Source organism: Podarcis liolepis, assembly GCF_965112155.1.
Source record: "Podarcis liolepis genome assembly, chromosome: 10".
Lineage (NCBI taxonomy): Eukaryota > Metazoa > Chordata > Lepidosauria > Squamata > Lacertidae > Podarcis > Podarcis liolepis.
Window position 1 is genome coordinate 31,947,211 of NC_139562.1, and position 19,343 is coordinate 31,966,553.

General features: G+C 43.8%; 1 long non-coding RNA gene across 1 annotated transcript; it reads right to left on the reverse strand.

Annotated features, from left to right (window-relative positions):
• Positions 1-10,221: 10,221 nt before the first annotated feature.
• Positions 10,222-18,369, reverse strand: LOC310687262. The gene is made up of 3 exons (XR_014516344.1): positions 18,308-18,369; positions 11,335-11,399; positions 10,222-10,316 (listed from the first exon to the last, which is right to left on the reverse strand). It is a non-coding gene; the product is annotated as an uncharacterized lncRNA (long non-coding RNA).
• Positions 18,370-19,343: the final 974 nt, after the last annotated feature.

Consider the following 19,343-nt stretch of genomic DNA (forward strand, 5'->3'; position numbering starts at 1 on the left):
CCACAGAGCCTAGGGCTTGCTGATCGGAAGGTCGGCAGTTCGAATCCCCACGACGGGGTGAGCTCCTGTTGATCGGTCCCTGGTCCTGCCAACCTAGCAGTTCGAAAGCACGTCAAAGTGCAAGTAGATAAATAGGTACCGCTCCGGCAGGAAGGTAAACGGCATTTCTGTGTGCTGCTCTGGTTTGCCAGAAGCGGCTTAGTCATGCTGGCCACATGACCCGGAAGCTGTACGCTGGCTCCCTCGGCCAGTAAAGTGAGATGAGCGCCGCAATCTCAGTCATCCACGACTGGACCTAATGGTCAGGGGTACCTTTACCCTTTACCTTTTAGGAATCAAACCCCTATTTTTGTGCCAACTGCTTCCACATCCCATGAACTCTTGTCACAGTCAGCAAATTTATAGCACATTTAACGCTGACCATCCACTTGATGGAGCAAGAGAACAGGATCCAAAGGCAGCTCACAGGGTAGTGGCTGGAGCCAGTGGTGACTGGCTTCCAGCACATAACCTTTATGGTACATTTCCACACCAGGAAAAGCGAAGCCACCTTCTGGAGTTGGCAGAAGCGAAAACCTTGGGAAAGCTTTGTGTGTATATATGTGTGTGTATTTTGTGCCTTGTAGGGAGAACCTGGCTGCACCATACCTTTAGAGCAGGCATAGGCAAACTCGGCCCTCCAGATGTTTTGGGACTACAACTCCCATAATCCCTAGCTAACAGGACCAGTGATCGGGGATGATGGGAATTGTGGTCTCAAAACATCTGGAGGGCCGAGTTTGCCTATGCCTGTTTTAGATCATGTTTAAAGCACTTCCCCTGCCCCCAATCCTGGGAACTGTAGTTTGTTAAGGGTGCTGGTAAATGTAACTCCATGAGGAGTAAACTACAATTCCCATGATTCCTTGCAGAGTGCATATGTGCTTTCAATGTAGGTGTATACACAGCCCTGGAATTCTCATATGTGTACAAGAATTCTCACACAGTTGGCAACTCTGATCTCTATGGGACTGCCACGGCCCTGCAGAAAACGTGGCATGTTTCTGGAGGGTCACTCCATGTGAAGTAATACACCTATTGGGACCTCCTGCCATTTGGGAGCTTCTGGCCTGGGGTCCCTGTTACTCCACTCTTGCCTTCTCTGCTTGCATCCTTAAAAAAAAAAAAAAAGCTGAGCAAACCAGTACTTTCAATTAAGCAATAAGGAGAAATGCCACTCACCGTCTCTTTAAATTCTACTTATCTGCATAGCAAGGCAAGGCAGAAGAAAACTCTGCTTGTCATTACCAACCTCTTGCTACTCTCCACAATAAATCAAATGGAATGGAAATGGTAAGGCACTATACCGGAAGCATTGCTGTGGAATTCCATGTTTGCCCTGTTTCACAAAGGCTTTCTCTGTCTGGCTAGCAAGGAAAAGAATGGCTGGACTCTGCTCTCCATTAAGCAGTGGAAATCAAGGTTTTAAAATATTTTTCAGACTGGTAGAGTCATTTCACGTTGGAACTGGTGGAGAATAAGTTCCACCTCTGAGCCTGTGTATTTATGTTACTCCTCTTGGATCAAAAAGATATCCAAAACCCAGTTAGGGGTGAATGGATTTTGTTTGTCCTGTGAAGGTTTGCAGAAGGCATCTCCTGTCACATCTATCTAAATGGGTGAATGGTATTTCCTCAAAGGTTCTGGGAAATAAATCACTTTTGGAAAATAAAAGTAAAAATCTATTGGGGGTGGGGGTGGGGAAGAGACACCTGCAGACACCTGCAAGTCTGTGAATGAGGGAGGTTTATAAAGATGGGAAATGGTGAACTAAAAGTGCACCTTTAAAGTTTTAAGGAGCAGAATAGAATAGCAGAAGAACATTAGGCCTAGGACCCACGTACCTATGGGACAGCCTCTCCTGGTATGCCCCGCAGAAGTCCTTACAGTCCACAAATAACAACACTTTGGAGGTCTTGAGCCTCAAGGAGATTAGATTGGTTTCAACTAGGGCCAGGGCCTTTTCAGCACTGGCCCCGACGTGGTGGAATGCTCTGTCACAAGAGACTAGGGCCCTGCAGGACTTGACATCTTTCTGCAGGGCCTGCAAGACAGAGCTGTTCTGCCTGGCCTTTGGTTTGGACTCGGTCTGATCCTTATGTTTCCCTCCCCTTATGGGCTACTTTTAAAATGAGGCTGCATTTTAAATTGCATTTTAACCTGTATTTTAAATTGGTTTTTCCCCCCCTTTTCCTGTTATGTTTTTACTGTAATTTTACTGGTGTTAGCCACCCTGAGCCCGGCTCTGGCCAGGGAGGGCGGGGTATAAATAAAAGTTATTATTATTATTATTAGAATGCCTCACTGCATCCACTCATTGGTGTCTGTGGAGGTATTCTGAGTGTACATTGTGATTCTCACTGAGTGGTGGTGTATCCCGCCAACTGACCACTGACTTTGCAGGGTTGCTGTTAGGATTAAAGCTAGATAACAGATGTGATGTACTGTACTTTTGGCTAACTGACAACAGTATACAAATGTGACAATGGGAAGTGATATTATTGCTGCATAAGTACAACTACTTACACGAGAACCAACAGGAACATCTCAATATAATCTGGTGTCCTTCTAGATTCCCCCCCCCCCCCTTTTCGTCACCATGTTATCCCTGTTGCCCCTAGCAGCTTCGGTAGGTCTTGGCATTTCAATATATGTGCCCCTTGCTCATGATCTGGAAACTCTTCACTTTAGGATCACAGTTCTTTTAGGCTGAAGAACCCAAATGCCTAGGGTCATGCCGTGAAGCCACAATTTACAGGATTAACATGTTCCTGAAAGGAAGAAAAAGTTTTGAAAGACATTTGAGTCAATAAGGGGATTAATGTCTGCTATCCATGAATAATGACCCAATTTGTTTCTGAAGAAGTATGAAACACAATACAATCATGGTGATCTCGTCAATTGCTATCTACATTACTTGGAGAACTTACTGTTTTATATGCAATGGCCATAGCCTGGATATTTTGTGATTCTGTATTCTGTACACATATACTTGAATGTGTTTATATTCATGTTAGACACAGGATGGTTACAGTATAACTGGGTTTATTTTGTGGAGTACAGCAGATTAATTTAACAGACTTCAGCCAGGCAAAGATTGCACCAAGTTCCCTCATCTAGCTATATGATGAGTCTATGTCGCTAAAGGCTCTCTGCCTGGGAGTTGACCTTAAAGCAAAAATACCAATATGCTTTGGCTTTAATTCTTGATTTTCGTCTTACTCTAGGCATAATACACATGATCTTACTATCATGTGGTGGCTGCTAATAAACTTACCATGGGGCACATGGAAGCCCGTGAGGAGCCATCTGGTCACCTGATGGCCGTGTTTTAAGGCAGCATTTACTTACCTGAACACACTTCCTACCTGCAAGAGTAGAGAGGAAGTGCTTCGCTCCCCCCAGAAGCACCTATTTCTGCAGAAAGTGCTAAAATGCTTCTGTGAATCTCAGCAGTTACCGCAGCTAAGAAACACTGAATAATGTAGAGCAAGAGAATTCAACACGAGAGTTTAGAGAAGAAATTCATTGCTTCACCTCAAGTCCCAGGAGAGCGGAAGAAGTAGAGGAGGAAGAGGAATGGTATTTACTGCAGCATTCTGTTGCTGCTGGACACTGGCTGGCCTCCCCAAGATGCCTTCTCTTCTGTAAGCCTGTATGATGGCCCTATTCAGAGTTTGAGGAATTCTGCGTTTGGCTCAGTAAAGGTAAAGGGACCCCTGGCCATTAGGTCCAGTCGTGGCCGACTCTGGGGTTGCGGCGTTCATCTCGCTTTATTGGCCGAGGGAGCCGGCGTACAGCTTCCGGGTCATGTGGCCAGCATGACTAAGCCGCTTCTGGTGAACCAGAGCAGCACACAGAAACACCGTTTACCTTCCCGCCAGAGCAGTACCTATTTATCTACTTGCACTTTGATGTGCTTTCGAACTGCTAGGTTGGCAGGAGCAGGGACTGAGCAACGGGAGCTCACCCCGTTGCAGGGATTCAAACCACTGACCTTCTGATCGGCAAATCCTAGGCTCTGTGGTTTAACCCACAGCGCCACCCGCGTCCTCCGTTTGGCTCAGTAGAGAGGTGCAAGCCAGAGACTAGTGAACCCACCCCAAGGCTAGAAGAACATATGGCTTTTAACTTCCACTAGGAAATCTCCCCTTGCTACAGATAATGTGCAGTACTATTGTTCACAAGCTAAGTATGCTTTTTCCATTTTCAGATGTCACTAGACTACCTGCAAGAGGTGGTGGAGCAGACATCACTCACCCCCACGTACATATTTCAGATGATACTACCCTGCAACTCAGTTTGGATGTATCTCACAGGCATATTTCTTACCTGCCTTCACTCCCGCACCTTGCTCTCTGGTGAGAAGGATAAAGTCAGGGAAGGAACAAATGTCAGTTTCACCAGTGTTGCCAGTGACAATGCACACCATACATCCTTTTGAAGGGAAGCAAAAGTAAAAATTCCTCCTCCCCTCTTTGGATCAGAATCAGCAACTGAGGAAGAGAGCAGTAGGTGCTTCCAAACGAGTGTTGTGCTCTTCATGTAGGAATTTTTTTTGGTGTGCCGTTCACACAATGTTCATCAAAATGTCTTTCTGTGCCGCTCCCAAATTAATCCAGGTTTACCGGGGGGGGGGGGGTTCGGGGCGGAGGAATCCAATAATATTTAAAAAACCATACAAACTCACAACCACCCCTGGCCAATTCACAATATCTCAGTTTGTTTATGATATTAAGCTCCTCCTGGAAGCCCCTCAAAAAGAAGGAATGTCATTTTCTCCACACCAATGGAACTGATAGGAATTTCCTTCAACCATTAGCTTCAACAAAACAAGGTTTCCCCGCCATTTCTGTAAGGGGCATTCGGGAGGTTAAATTGTGAAAAAAGGCCTGCACACATGCCTATGATGACCCCAGAAAATGGAATCCCAGAAAATGGGATTCAGTAGAATATATATGTTCACAGGTGATACCAAACATGCATGAAATTGAAATGGGATTGTAAATCCATCTTCCTGCATGACCAAAAGAGGAGTTTCAGTCCTCTAACCCAGAAGTTTTCAACCTTTTTGAGCCCACGGTTCCCTTGACCAACTACATTCTTTCTGTGGTGCTCAGGAGCCCAGCTATGGCACCCCTTGCCTGCAGAGCTGGCAGCTTCTCATGCTTTTCTGAACACCTTCCCTTGTGGAGTGCTCCCTTAGCCTCCTCTCCACTCCCCTCTCTTTGGGGGTCCTCTGGGCAGCTGCTGCTGCTGCCCCTGGTCTCTGAGCTGCCCCCTCCAAAGAGAGGTGCCTCCTGACACTGCCCCACAGGGGCCTGGGAAGCACCCCCTGGCCAGCCCCAAAGGCACCATTCACACAGAGAGCTTGTAGACAGAGCTGCTGTAACAAACAGCTGTGCAAGCCTTCGAGAGGCAGAGATGCAAGAGGGCATCAGAAGAGGGAGGGAAGGAAAGAGGGATGGAGACCAGGGTTGCCTGAAGCACCCCTGACCATCATTCAAGGCACCCCAGGGTGCCGCAGCACACTGGTTGAAAACCACTGCTCTAATCAATCATTTTAAGACCTGATACTAGCACATTTAAAATTGCATTTCTGTTTTTCACATATGTACACCAAAAGCAGAAGAAATACTCAAGAGAGCTGTAAGTGGCAGGCATGAATTCAGTCTTACTCAGCTGTTTTCTACAATTCTGCTTGCTTTCAGTTAAAACATTTATTGCATTTATTTTTCCTTCAAGAGGCAGCCAATATATTTGCACCATTATTTTGACTTCTGAGTGAAGTCATGTAGAGCTTTCTTGCTGCCTGTCGCTTTTTCTGGGCAAACCAATAAAACAATTTCTTCCTTCTTCCTCTTCATACCATCATCATCATCACTATCACCGTCATGCATGTGTGTGTGCGTGTCGCTTTCCCACACAAATGTATCTAAAGCTCCTCACAGTTGAAGAAATAAGGATACAACTACACTATTACAATAACCAACCCAAGGATGATGACGAGGTAGCAGGAAGAACTGATACGCAGTTAAACGGTCACCTGCACATGTGCAAAAACTGTCTCGGATGTACACCCCCTCAGCTTAACCACGGCTTACATTTTCAAATCAGGTGGAAACTGTTTTGAGGGAAAACAAATCAATCAGCAGCATTTCTCAAGAAAGTACAGGATACAGATGGATTGCAGGTAATGTCATGTGTCCTCAGCTTCAAGTGCCAGCGGTGAGACTGCATTGGAGTAAACAGAGTTGCTTACGCAGGCTAAGAATCACCCACTGCAATTCATTTCATAACAATGCCATAGGAACAGAAATTGATTGAAAGATTGGCAGTCTCAAATCAACCTAGTGTGAAAGCAGTTCTTGTACCTTTCCCCACAAACAAAGCATGCAGATCATTCACTTCCAAAGCCCACTTTTTCAAATATGTTCTTAATAGCCCAAGAACATGCTGGGCAACCATCTGAGAGCCAGTGTGGTGTAGTGGTTAAGAGTGGTAGTCTCGTAATCTGGTGAACCGGGTTCGCATCTCCGCTCCTCCACATGCAGCTGCTGGGTGACCTTGGGCCAGTCACATTTCTTTGAAGTCTCTCAGCCCCACTCACCTCACAGAGTGTTTGTTGTGGGGGAGGAAGGGAAAGGAGAATGTTAGCCGCTTTGAGACTCCTTCGGGTAGTGATAAAGCGGGATATCAAATCCAAATCCAAACTCTTTCAAATGTGATTGGTAGCTCATTAATGGTAGCTCTGTTGTGATTGGTAGCTCATTACGTGTTCTCCCACCCCACAAGGATATACATGCCCTTCCACATGCCCTTGCCAGATTCCAGTGGGACCATTAAAATATAAGGCCGGCAGTGGATCTGTGGATCAATGGCCCATTGGTTTTGTTATCCTGCCTCTATCCATAGCTTGTTCCTGAAGGCTCAATGGAAGGCTTCTCATCCTACATTTCGCTGTACAATACTACACTACAGGGGCACATTTCTCTCTGATTCCAGCTGGTAATCAGTCTATATACCCTGAAGCATGGGGATTAATAGCTCTTGTTTCATTACATTCTGCTGACCTAACATTCCCCAGCCAGTTTCAAGATGTCATTCTTCACTTCCACTTCTTAGGAAAGCTGCAATGTAGCACTGGTGGTGCAATGCAGAATATTGGTTGATGAATATTCCTACTAATCTATATGTTATGCCAAGATCAGCTCAGATTTCTCAGTTTAGTGATATTGTCTTCATTTCTCAAATCTTGTTCTCAAAAACTTGGGAGTTAGCTAGATAAATTTGGCAGACTGAAGTTTCCTCTGCATGTTCCTCTTCTTCGCTCCGCAGACCCCAGAGTTACTTACATAGCATATCGGCAAAGGGAATTTGTGCGTTTCCCTCTTCTAGTTCCCTTAAGGCTGACTTGTCAAGCTTTAATTTATTTGGGTAAAAACACTGTATGACTATGTGAACCTGTTTTCTTCTTCTTCATCAGTTATTTAGCCCAACAATAGGATTTTGGTAGGATCACACGACTGCTAATTCTAACATTAGTTTTTTTTTTAAAAAAAGTTTCCCTTCTAGAGACATTTTAACATTCACATTTTTGCTTTTTTGCAGAGTGTTGTTTGTTAAATCTTTCTATTAAAGAAGTGAAAATAGCATGCTTCCTCACCCCCACACCTCAAAACTCTTAGCAGTTAAGTCAGAATATTTTGCCATTCCCAAATAAGGAACATTTGGGCATCATTTACCCAGACATTTGAGTGTCTGACATTTTAATATTTTGCTCCATTTTGGAACAGAAATTAAAGGCAAAATATTGGCAGCTTCTATGAAATGAACATCCAGTTGTCCAAACAATAATTAAGAGGGCTGTCAGCTTTAATTGGCTTAACTGGGTTGCTTAATCAGCTCGGGGGAATAATTGGTGAAGGACTATTTTAATCACTCAGGGCAAATTTAAAAAACAAGGGCTGGAAGTTAAAGGCACACTTTATTATTATTTTGCTCAGTTCTAGTTCTGGTGTGCTACCATAAAATGGAACGGAAGCCAAACACTAGAACAGAGTTTTCCTTCTAACAATGAGTAACAGATTTTGTTTACTTTGCTGTAAGTTATCTCATGCCTACTTTCTTATCAGTAAAATGTGTGTATATTGAGGTTTTTGGTATTATGAAAATATGATTAAACCAATCAACTTTTTAATTAGTTAAAAAGCAGCTAGTTAATCAATCTTTAATCAGTGGGTAGTATTAGTAATTAAAAATAATAAGGTTCTCTCCTGCCCTGGGGTAGTAAGAGAAAGCGAGAAAGCCCGTATACTTCAAATGAAAAAAATTTACTCTGAGAGCATCTCACTCTGCTTTTATCCCAAATCTGTGGATGATTCTCTGTTCTTGTGTATAAGGATCACTTGTTAACAATAGGGAGTATTTGTGGTGGGTTTGTTTATTACTACTAACCTGGAAATGTCTAGGCCACACATACGGCATTCTCGGGCTTTGGGATTGGCAAAGTTTAGCGTGTGTGCTTATTAGAAATGTCTATGCAACCTCTTGTTTTGCTGAATAGGGCTGTTCAGAGAGGGACATATGTTTGGAACAGTAGGTAGCCTGCCTTCCCTATGGCAGGCCGGCAGCAGCTAGAACAGCCTCTCTTCAGGAGAAGAGGCTGTGCCAAAGACATCTGTGATGGCGTGTTCATATGGTCACACTTCCATGGACTTGCATAGCAGTGAAAAGGCCATGGAACAAGGCGGTTCTCTAGCTCCCTTCATTATTTTTGCATGCAGAGATGTACAACAAGCAAGATAAGAGGAGGAATTTACTTGTTGCTTTGTTCAGTCCCAATACATTTTGGCACCTAAGGCAAGCTACCTGATGTGGTCGCCTCACCTTCCCTCATAGGTGGGCCAATCGTGGCTTCATTGATGGAATGGAATGAAAGGTAGGGGAGACGTTGACTCATAAGCTCTATCCATCCATGTAGCATTCTCAAAACAGGAGCCATACTCTCCAACATTTTTTCCAGTGAAGATAGGGACGTCAATGATAATGATGATGATGATGATGATGATGATGATGATAATAATAATAATAATAATATCCCACCCATCTGACTGGGTTGTCCCAGCCACTCAGCACCTTGAATTGATGGATTTCCCCTCAAACCAGTTTTGATCCAAACTGGGAAAACGAATGGCCTGGCTTCATTTTAAGCTGGTAATCTGTATGCAGCCTGATTACATTACATGTGAAATACAGTTCTAAGCAAGAACCCAGTTGTTTGGTGTCTCAAAAGCCCAATGGCACTATTTGCAAGTAGAACATCATTAGCACCAGTGTTCCAGCCAAATTCCAATTTGGGGGGAATCTATTAAGGCCTTTTAAAGTCTCCCTGCAGTTCTAATTGGAGGCAGCAGTCTTCTTCTGTTCCAGCATCTCAAGCTGCTATTGTGCATTGTTTGCTCGCAGTATATTAACCAGTAAGTGTCTGTGTGAGGTTAGGATTACTATTCTGAACATGTTCTCTACTGGACTAAAGTCCATCAGACTCATAAAGCCAGCTCAGGCATAATGAACTTGGCTAGTTTCCTATCATCATTCGTAAGCCATGGTTAATTAAACCACAGTTTTGTGGCTCACGTGTAACAGGAAACTGTGATATAAACAAAACGTGATTCAAATGCAGAAGCTGGTACACAGTAGAAGGAGGGGCAAGGGAGGAGAGCATGCACATGTTTCTTAAATTGAGTTCAGGATATGCCTGAATCTATGTCTTTATAGAATTTAGAATCTTGGAGATCAAAAATAATTTTAGGCAGCAAAAGCTCTACAACTGATCAAATGGATTCAAGTTCAAACCTAAAGCAAACAAAAATAGCTATTGACACAATATGACACTTAATAGTACTTATTGCTACAAAAGTATACAAGAGTACACATTGAGCAAAACAGAACTCGATTTCTTCTGTTGGGTAAATGAAGGGCACAGATGACATGAGGTGCACTATGTACTGTATTGGTCTCAGTATAAGCTGCCAGGGAATATAGGCCACATTCCTAATATGAAATCTGTCTCCAGCACCGCCCAGGACTTTTTACAATCATATATATAATTTCCCACATTTATTGCCCTCCCTGCCCTCCCTTGGAACTACCCACTAATGTTTCGCCAGGCTGACACACAGCCATGCGCACATGCTCACACCCTTCCCCTTCTTCCTGTCTCTTGCTTCCTTTTCTTCTTCTTGTCCTGTATACTTCTTGATCTTCCTACTTATCTGATTGAAAACAGAAGAACGGATATTCAGTCATTCTACACAGGCCCAGGGACACCGTTTAATTATTTAAAGCCTTCTTTTCTTCCTGATAGCAATGGCCTCTATCCCAGTGGAGTGGTATAACTATTCCTCCCCTGCCCCAAGAAACATTAACATTTTAATCTATTTTTAGTTAGAATTCTTTCTCTTTAATTCTGTTGTTTTAGTTGCTGTTATATGTATTCAAAATTTTTTGTAAGACTTTTTCGTCAATCATGCATTTAAAGGGTTGGAGTCAGTGTGTCCAGCTGATAAACAGTCCAGTCTCAATCCACTAAAAGTGTGAGTCACTAAAAGTCTATTCAATAGTCCTATTGAGTTCAATGGGACTTCCTCTCAGGTGTATGCAGTGTGGCACATTGGGGAACTGAAATGGGTATGCTTTTTACAGGTTTGATGGAATATGGTTAAAGCCCAGATTGCATGGTCCTTGGCTGTAGCCTGGTCTTCACAAGGAGGACACTGGAACAGGCATCCATGAAGAAGACATTCGCATCTCAACCACTGAATGTTGTAGCTATAGCTACAGTCCATGGACACCCTGTGCATATGTGGTCTTAACAGCCTTCCAGTAGGTAGCACATTATTAGTCAGACACTGTGATATCAGCAGTAAAGCTTGGAGTGGCTCATACAGACTTTCCCAGCAATGGACACTGCCAGGTGCGGTCAATGCCAAAAAATAAGTATATTGACTTAAATTTGGCTGGGCTTTTGGCCAGAATAACCCACTCTATGTACAATTCTAGGTCATGTAGCTAATCAAGTATATATATCAAAGAATCATAGAATTGTAGGGTCCAACCTCCCCCAATACAAGAATCACAGTTCTATATTTCAGTTGCATTCAAGTGACAACTTGGAAGAAAGACTGAAGAACCAAAGTTGCAAATGCTCAAGGTAATATAGGAGTGAGAATGCACTGTATACACAGTGGCTACTAAAACAATATTGCTACAGAGAAATAATTTATTTATTACATGTATTTCCCAGCTTTCCTCCAAAGAGCTCAAGGCAGTGTTTATGGTTCTTCCCCGCACCCTTTCTGTGGGGAGAAAAAATAAATAAGACAGATCACATGTGTGGGGTAATTAAGAAAAGAATTGGCTGGATCCCTAGATCCAAAGTGCAAGGCTAAACAGACAGTCCAGCAAGAGAAAGCCCTCAGCAGAGTATTAAAATAGCAGAATAATGTAGCGCAGTGAAGAACTAGGAATATAGGTTGTTAGACCTCTTTAATATCCCATTTGGTCTGCTTACAGTGCTTCCCTGTTTCTACCCCTCTTGCAATGAACAGACCACACCATTTAGTAAGTTTACATGCATTACTTACAAACTTCAAAGGTCAGATTCATGTGTTATTCCATGCAGCAGCAAGAAGGACACAGGAAGAAAATTCTTGGGGTACAAAATACAGAAAAATACTTCTGAGCACATAATCTGGGCTTGAAGCAGTCCAGACATGCCTAGTTGATTTCACATTGTGGAAGAGAGTGAACAAAGAAGCTTTATTCCCTTCTTTGCTGGAGGTGAGGTGATGTGACCTGAGTCTAGTCTAGGAATACAATGTTGTGGTCTTAACCCCTTCATGCATTAACTAGCCCCATGCTTGCTAGTTATAGTTGACTGCAATTTCCCACACTTTCTCCTTATGAGGCAGGCTAAGCGGAACGATAGTCAAGGGTCCAAGGTCACCCAGTCCTGTTGCTTCCACCACCCAGCGCTGAAGGTGTGAGTGGTGTGTGTGGCAAGCATAGCATCTAAGCTCAGATCACACCCTATGTAGTCAAGTGATCCAGCAAATCCCAGGCTATCTCAGCCCCTTGCCACCCCCAGAAGGCCCCCTATCTAGGCTTTGATGAGTTACTGCTGCTAGGAAGGCCACTGGCAACACTTCTGCCAATCTGCACCTTTGGTGAGTGGAACAGGGAGCTCAGCACCCTAAATTGGGATTTAATCTCTCCCCTTCCACTGGTTATAGTCCAACACTCTGCTCACTGGATCTCAAATATAAATACTTTAGCACACCTTGAGCAAACATGTGGCCAGTATATGCAGCTGTCAAAATCACTGCATCAGAGAAGATGGATGTTCAAGACAGCGAACAGTGAACTACTGAAAATAAATGTCAATGGCAGCATTTTTAAAAAGTTAGCTGCTCTTGTAGCAATTTGGTATGGCTTATTATTTAGTCCATGTGCATAGGAAATTTTTGTATATGTGCAGAATGTGATAGGCCCTTGTGCACACACACATTTTTGTACACCCTCTACAGTCTTGCCATGTGGTGCTGGCAGCCTGTGGAGCTCTGTCCATCTCCCCCCCCCCACGACACCCCCCTGCTCAGTCCCCTTCCAGCTGCTGCCGCTGCCCTAGAGAAGCTTGAGAGAGTGGCTTATGTAACAAAGATTAAAACACTGAACTACACAGATAATAAGTAATGCCAACTAAAGGGGGATATCGCAGTCTACAAATATCTGCAGGATGCAAACATCAACAAAGGAACATGATTCTTTAATGTCCTACTTGTGGGTATAATTAAGAGGAATTGGTAAATTATCCAAGGAATATTAGAGGAAGAATAGGCACAAACATTTCCTGACAATGAGATAAATGTGGGCTTTAGAATACTTTGAAATTAGGCTCCAAATCGGGCTCAGTAAGCAGTGCAAGAGTGTAGATGGCTTATGCATCCTCTCTGTGAGCCCATGGGAAACAGGGAAGCCAGGTTTTTGGTTTTTTTGCTTGTTCCTCCCCTGTGAGTTTAACAACAGCTCAACTTGCAGAAGTTAAGCAGCTGAAGCATACTTTGGCATGGAAATAAAGCGATGGGGCGATTTCTGTGCCGGCCTGCTGTTAACGGCTCAAAACAGAGTGAGTGAACCACTGTGGGAGAAGTAATGGTCTGAAGCAAATGTTTGGTTCACCAGTAGCCAGGTGGAGCTGAAGTGAATGGCCTAAAACAGCCTCTCCGCCCTGCTCCCTTTACAGTACTGCATCTGTACTGGAGACAACTAGCAGTTTCCCCTCATTCTGTTGTGTTTAATGTATACTAAAAACAGGGTTATTTTCACTTTTTCATAAGTAGATACCTGCAAACATGCTCGACAGAAGTCCCAGAATGATTTACCCTCCTAAATCTATCATATCCATCATTAATTTTGATTTTATTTAGTATTTGTTTGTCAATCTGTGATGCGTATGATGAATGGAATATGATCTTTGGTGAAGGGTGAAAACTAATGATCGCTCATCAACTGAGGATTGTTAACCAATAAATCAAAATTTCTATCTATCCGTATCCGCCCCCCCCCCCAAGATCCGGACATGATTGAAGGATTTAGCTGACTGAAAGTTTTTGGGTTTGTTTTTTTTAAAAAAGGACCTTTCGTATGGATGTTGGCAAAATGATTTCCGCCCCCGTGGCAATATAAAATGTACCAAGTAGAAATTAATATTCTTTCAGTAATTGCTCTGAGGCAACCCTGCCTATTTGACTCTTCCAAAAAAGAGACAGACATATATACAATGGGATATATGCAATCCTATGCCTGTTTTTGTGGGCTTTAGTTCTGTATTTATTAGAACCTACTCTTAAAGGTAAGTGTGCAATACATTGCAACTTTAGCGAGCCCATTGATTCTTCTTGCAGAATTGTAGCAAATAACCGGCAGTCCTACTACATGACAGTACTGATTAAAAAACAATGCTGAACTTGCTTACTTGAGTCCGGCATTACTCACACCCACAATGGGTGCCATAATTGCCAAGGCAATACAATACAACAATCAGGGCTCTAAGTCTAGACTGCCGCTTTTAGCACTGTGTAAATTTGCATTAATTTACACACGTTTAACAAAACACATGTTATATGATTTAAGGGTTGTCCCCCCATAAGTCTTTTTATTTTATTTTTACAATGCAGCCTTTTATAACAGCACAACCAGTTTCTGCCTATGCACAGACAGCATCTCGCTGCATAAGACAAAGCTGAACTGTCAGTCCCCTTTTTGAAAGTATTTCTCCCTAGAGCTTTAAATGTTAGCCTTAAATATAAATCTAAGGGATGCTTCCAGCATCACATTTCTCTACAAGAGTTTTAAAAAGGTTCAGACAGGAGTTTGAAATCAGCACGCTTATGGTAACCCAATTACATCAAGAGCTCATTCACCTGCACACTTAGGATTGCAATAAACTTTCCCGGGTTTACTCCAGACAAAACAAGATACTGCTGCTGATTTATTAGATTTCTTACCTGCCTTTCACCATAAGGTCCCAGGCTGAGTTACGACAATGTAAAAATACAACATGAAAATCAGTTAGAAATAATTTTGAATCAGAAGAATAGTGTGAGCCTGAAAAATATGTAGGTTTCAAAGACCAGGGTAAAGAGGTGTATCTTCTGCATATGATGAAAGCCGCACTCACAGCATGAAATTTATATACCGCTTGATTGTAAAACCCCACCAAAGTTGTTTACAAAAAGAATAAAACAATAAAATTACTGGGAAAACAAGTGAAACAACTGTATTAAAAATAAATAAAAAATAGAACCAACGAAAAACACAACAGCATTCTATGTATCTGGGGAGGCTTGTTTAACCAAAAAATGGTTTTCAGCAGGTACAGTGAAGGTACCTGTCTGGTATCAGTAGACAAGTTATTCCAAAGTATAGAGGCAGCCACACTAAAAGATGGGTTTGTGACAAGAGCAGAATGGGTATTATGGGACACCTGTAACAGTGTCAGTTCCACAGATTGAAGCGGTCAAGTGGGCACATGTGGCCTAAAGCGATCCGGCAGGTGAAGTGGTCTCAAGTTGTTAAGGACTTTGTACAGTAATAGGAACACTTTGAACCTGGCCCAATAGCAAATCAGCAGCCAGTGCAGGTCTCTGAGCACAGGTATTCTCTGCTGACAAGCTCTCACTTCCCTCAGCAATTGTGCTGCAGCATTCTGCGCTAACTGCAGCTTCTGAATCAAGCGCAAGGCAAGCCCCACATAGAACATGTTGCAGGGATCCAGCCTTGAAGTAACCAAGACATTAACTGCCGTGGCCAAGCTTTCCTGGTCCAGGAACGATTGCAGTTGTCGTTTCAATTTCATTTGGTGAAAGGTGCTTCAAGCTGCTGAGGCTACCTGAGTTTCTAGTGATAGAAGTGGATCCAGAAGCATCCCCAAGCTATGAGCCTGCTCCTTCATGAGGAGTGCAAGTCCATCCAGGGTGTAGGCCTTCAGCTTCTGGGAGGAAAGCCAGGATAAAAAATAAAATAGGCCAAGCAGAAAAAAATGACAGTACAGTATCTTTTGTTTTGCGTCTTAATTCTCAGATGAAACTCTTCTCACACAAGCAGGCCTTGGGAGGAAGGTTTGTTCATGCTTAGGCCACCTCATACCCCAGCTTGAACCAGCTGTTAGTGGGTAGGCTCTGAGCCCACAAGTGCCCCAGAATGACTTATGGGGCTCCAGCCTTAATACAGCTTATTCCAGGCAGAAAAAAACCCTGCTTTGATGATAGATAATCTCACACATCTTTGGCTTTCTGGTCCTGTGAGCCATCATGGAGCATTTATGTATGTGCCTTGTTCTGGGAGCTGCTACGCACCACAGCACTGACTTGATGTATGGAGATGTGAATACGAAATGTATTATGTGTGCTCTTATATAATGCTGGTTAACATTAGTATTAACCGAGGGATGGGAAACCATAGTACTTCACGTTGCAAAAAAAGCATCTGTGGGTTAAATCAGGACTGGTCCCTACAATGCAGAAAACCATTCCTTTGTTCACTGAAGCATTGGGTTTTGTTCCTTTGGGAGACAGCCTTCCACAGTCTAATAAACCTCTCACTCTGGAAATGTTCCTGATGTTCAGACTGAGTTTCACCCCATTACTCCTAATTACCTCCTATTGGACCCTCCTGAACCAACTCTTCTCCATTTTACTAGTGTGTATCCTGCAGATATGAAGTGAAAGTCACGTGCCCTCTTCTGTGGCTAGGAGTTGCTTATGGTAAGAATCCCCCCCCAGAAAAAAACACCCAGCTTTGTGGGGGTTAAGGCATGTTAGTAGTTGAACAAGAAGCAGACTCTTAATTGAACAGCATTGCCTCCACAGTCCATGGAGGCAGAGCATGGCCTCTGCTATGGCTAGTAGCCATCGCTGGTCTTCTCCTCCATAAATTTGTCTAATGCTCTTTTAAAGCCATCTAGTGTGGTGGCCATCACTGCCTCCTGGGGCGGGGGGGGGGGAAGTCCCATAGTTTAATTATGTGCTGTGTGAAGAAGTACTTTCTTTTCTCTGTCCTAAATCTTCCGAGATTCCGCTTCATTGGATTTGCATGAGTTCCAAAGTTATGAGAGAGGGAGGAAAACTCTTATCTATCCACTTTCTCTATGCCAGGCATAATTTTATAAACTTCAGTCATGTCACCACTTACTTGCCATTTTGCTCAACTAAGGGTCCCAAATGCTGCAATCTTTCCTCATAGGGGAGTTCCCAGAGGTAGCCATCTTGTTTTGCTGCCTGAGGTGAAACGGTGAGGTGCCGCCCTGTTCTGCTGCACCACCCTTGCCAAAACCACCCTTACCTGGGTTGGCATCAATGAAGCAGCAGTGACAACAGCAGGTTTTGGTGAGATTTCACCAGAAGCCAGCACTGCTGCCAGTGCCAATTTTTCGCCACCTCTTGGGCTTATGCTGCCTGAGGCAACTGCCTCAACCTGCCTCATGGACGGGATGGCCTTGGTTGCTCCACCCCCTTGATCATCTTTGTTGCCTTTTTCTGATCCTTTTCCAACTCTACAATATCCCTTTAAAAGATAAGGTGATCAGAACTATATATAGTATTCCAAATAAGGCCACACAATATATTTGTATAAAGGCCCAATATATTTGTATAAAGTTATATTTGTATAACTGCAGTTTAGCAGTTATATAGTGAACTAACTGCAGCCTTCAGGGGCAGCCCCATGTGTAATGCATTACAGTAGTCTAACTAGGTTACCAGAATTGGTGACCAGTGGTGGATTATGAGCTTTAAAATTTCTTCAGTGCCCTGTGCAACACCTTCCATTGTTCGTCATTGTTGCGGTGCCTCCCGCAGTGCCCTCTCAGCTCAGCACCCAGTACGGGCGAACCAGTCTCAGTCCACTGCTCTGTTGGCAACACACATGCACAAATCTCCTTGCCAAAGTGAGTGGCCTGGCCAAGGCCCAATGGAGTTGGCAGACACTTCGTGACTGAAAAACATAACTTGTCCTCAGGGGAATAGTTTGTATCAGTCCTTAGGTAATTGCCTAAAGTTGGTATCTAACTTTCCAGTGATAAACTAGGGCACAAACCACCCTTAACTGCATCATATTTGTAATACTGACAGTTTAGACTATATTGAGTCATTACACGAAATTCAAGCAATCTTTAGTTTGCCAATTTTTTTGAGGGTAGAGAGAGCATCACAGAAAGTTGTAGACTAGACACTTTGGCTGTAGGTGGGCTAAGACATTCCTGTGTAGCTGCCTGCTTTGGCTAACATGCTCAAAAGCTGGGCAGAAACTGGTAGGTAAAGAGGAAGCCCTGTGCAAGTGCAGGGGTCTTGAGAGAAGAGGATAAGGCATACTAGCCACAATGTCTATGTTCTGCCTCTGCAATCTGAGGCAGTATATTTCTGAATACCAGCTACTAGAAAAAGGATGCTCTTGTCCCCAGGTCTTGCCTGTGGGTTTTCCACAGGCACCTGGTTGGCCCCATGAGAACAAGATGCTGGACTTAGATGGCCCATGGGCCTGATTCAGCAGTGCAATTCTTCGGTTCACAAAGATTTGTGATACATTGCGGGGCTGGCGGATGGTAGTGCTGAGGGGAGCATCACACTCCAGTGAGCAGAATCAAGTCCTCGGCTGCCTTAGCAAAGGGGCTGGGGAGGGAATATAAAAATATATAGTAACACCTGACCTGCCTCTCTGCCATTTTCCACATCATTGCAGGAGACATTTTCTCATTTCGTTCCTCTCCCAATTCTTTCACCTCAGGGGGAATGAGGCAGCAGATGCAGTGAACTCTTTCTAATACAGGCCCCCTCCCCTCCTGCTCTGTCCTTCCTTCTCCCACCTCCTACTCACTCTGTGCAACAGAATCTGGGACAATTGAGCTATTGGCTGAATCAACTGGAATTACTCCATGGTTCTGGGGTACTTTCCTCAATCCTGTGTGAAACAAGCACCTAGAACCAGAGTTTTTCAGACTCCATATATCTGCACACATTTTGTATTATTCTAGTACAGGCACACCCCCCCACTTATGCAGGAGTTATGTTCTGGGCCCCAGTGTGCATAAGTGAAATCACAGTGGGGAGCACCACCTAAAAAGCCTCTAGATCCCTATTTTGCTCTAGTCACCAGGTCTCTCCTCTGCCCTCTCTCGAATCCAGACCAAAATATCTAGAGTTGAAGTTCTGGGGCTGGTAGGAGGCTGGAGGATGTGCAGGAAAGCTGCTCCTGCTGTGCTACTCCTCATGCCAGCTGTTAGGTGGAGAGGCTGAGCAGCCGAAATAAAGTCCTGCTGTGTCTCCAGTCTTTTTGGGGTTTCCTCTGCCCTCACTGATGTCTTCTTTAGCGTCGGGGTGTGTGTGTCTCCTTGCAAACCACTAGGACTCTCCAACATCCGGGTTCGAATCAAATAATTTGTCCATTTCCCAGTGCTGGGCATATATGCAGCTGTGTGTGTCGATCTCATGTAAGTGTATGTGTGGTGTGGGGTGTGTGGGACGTCTATATAGAATAACAAAGCCCAACCACACAGGTGTTAAATACTTACAGGCAGAATTTCCCAGCATACAATAGGTTAGAAAGAAAGGCCTGTGCTGGGCAACAGCGGAGGTAAATAGGATCTGCAACCCAATGTTGTAGTGTGGACGAGTCCTGTTCAGGGTTTCGGCCAGTTGTGAACTTTTCAAGGACACTCCATTCCAGTCCGTTCCCCCCCCCCCTTT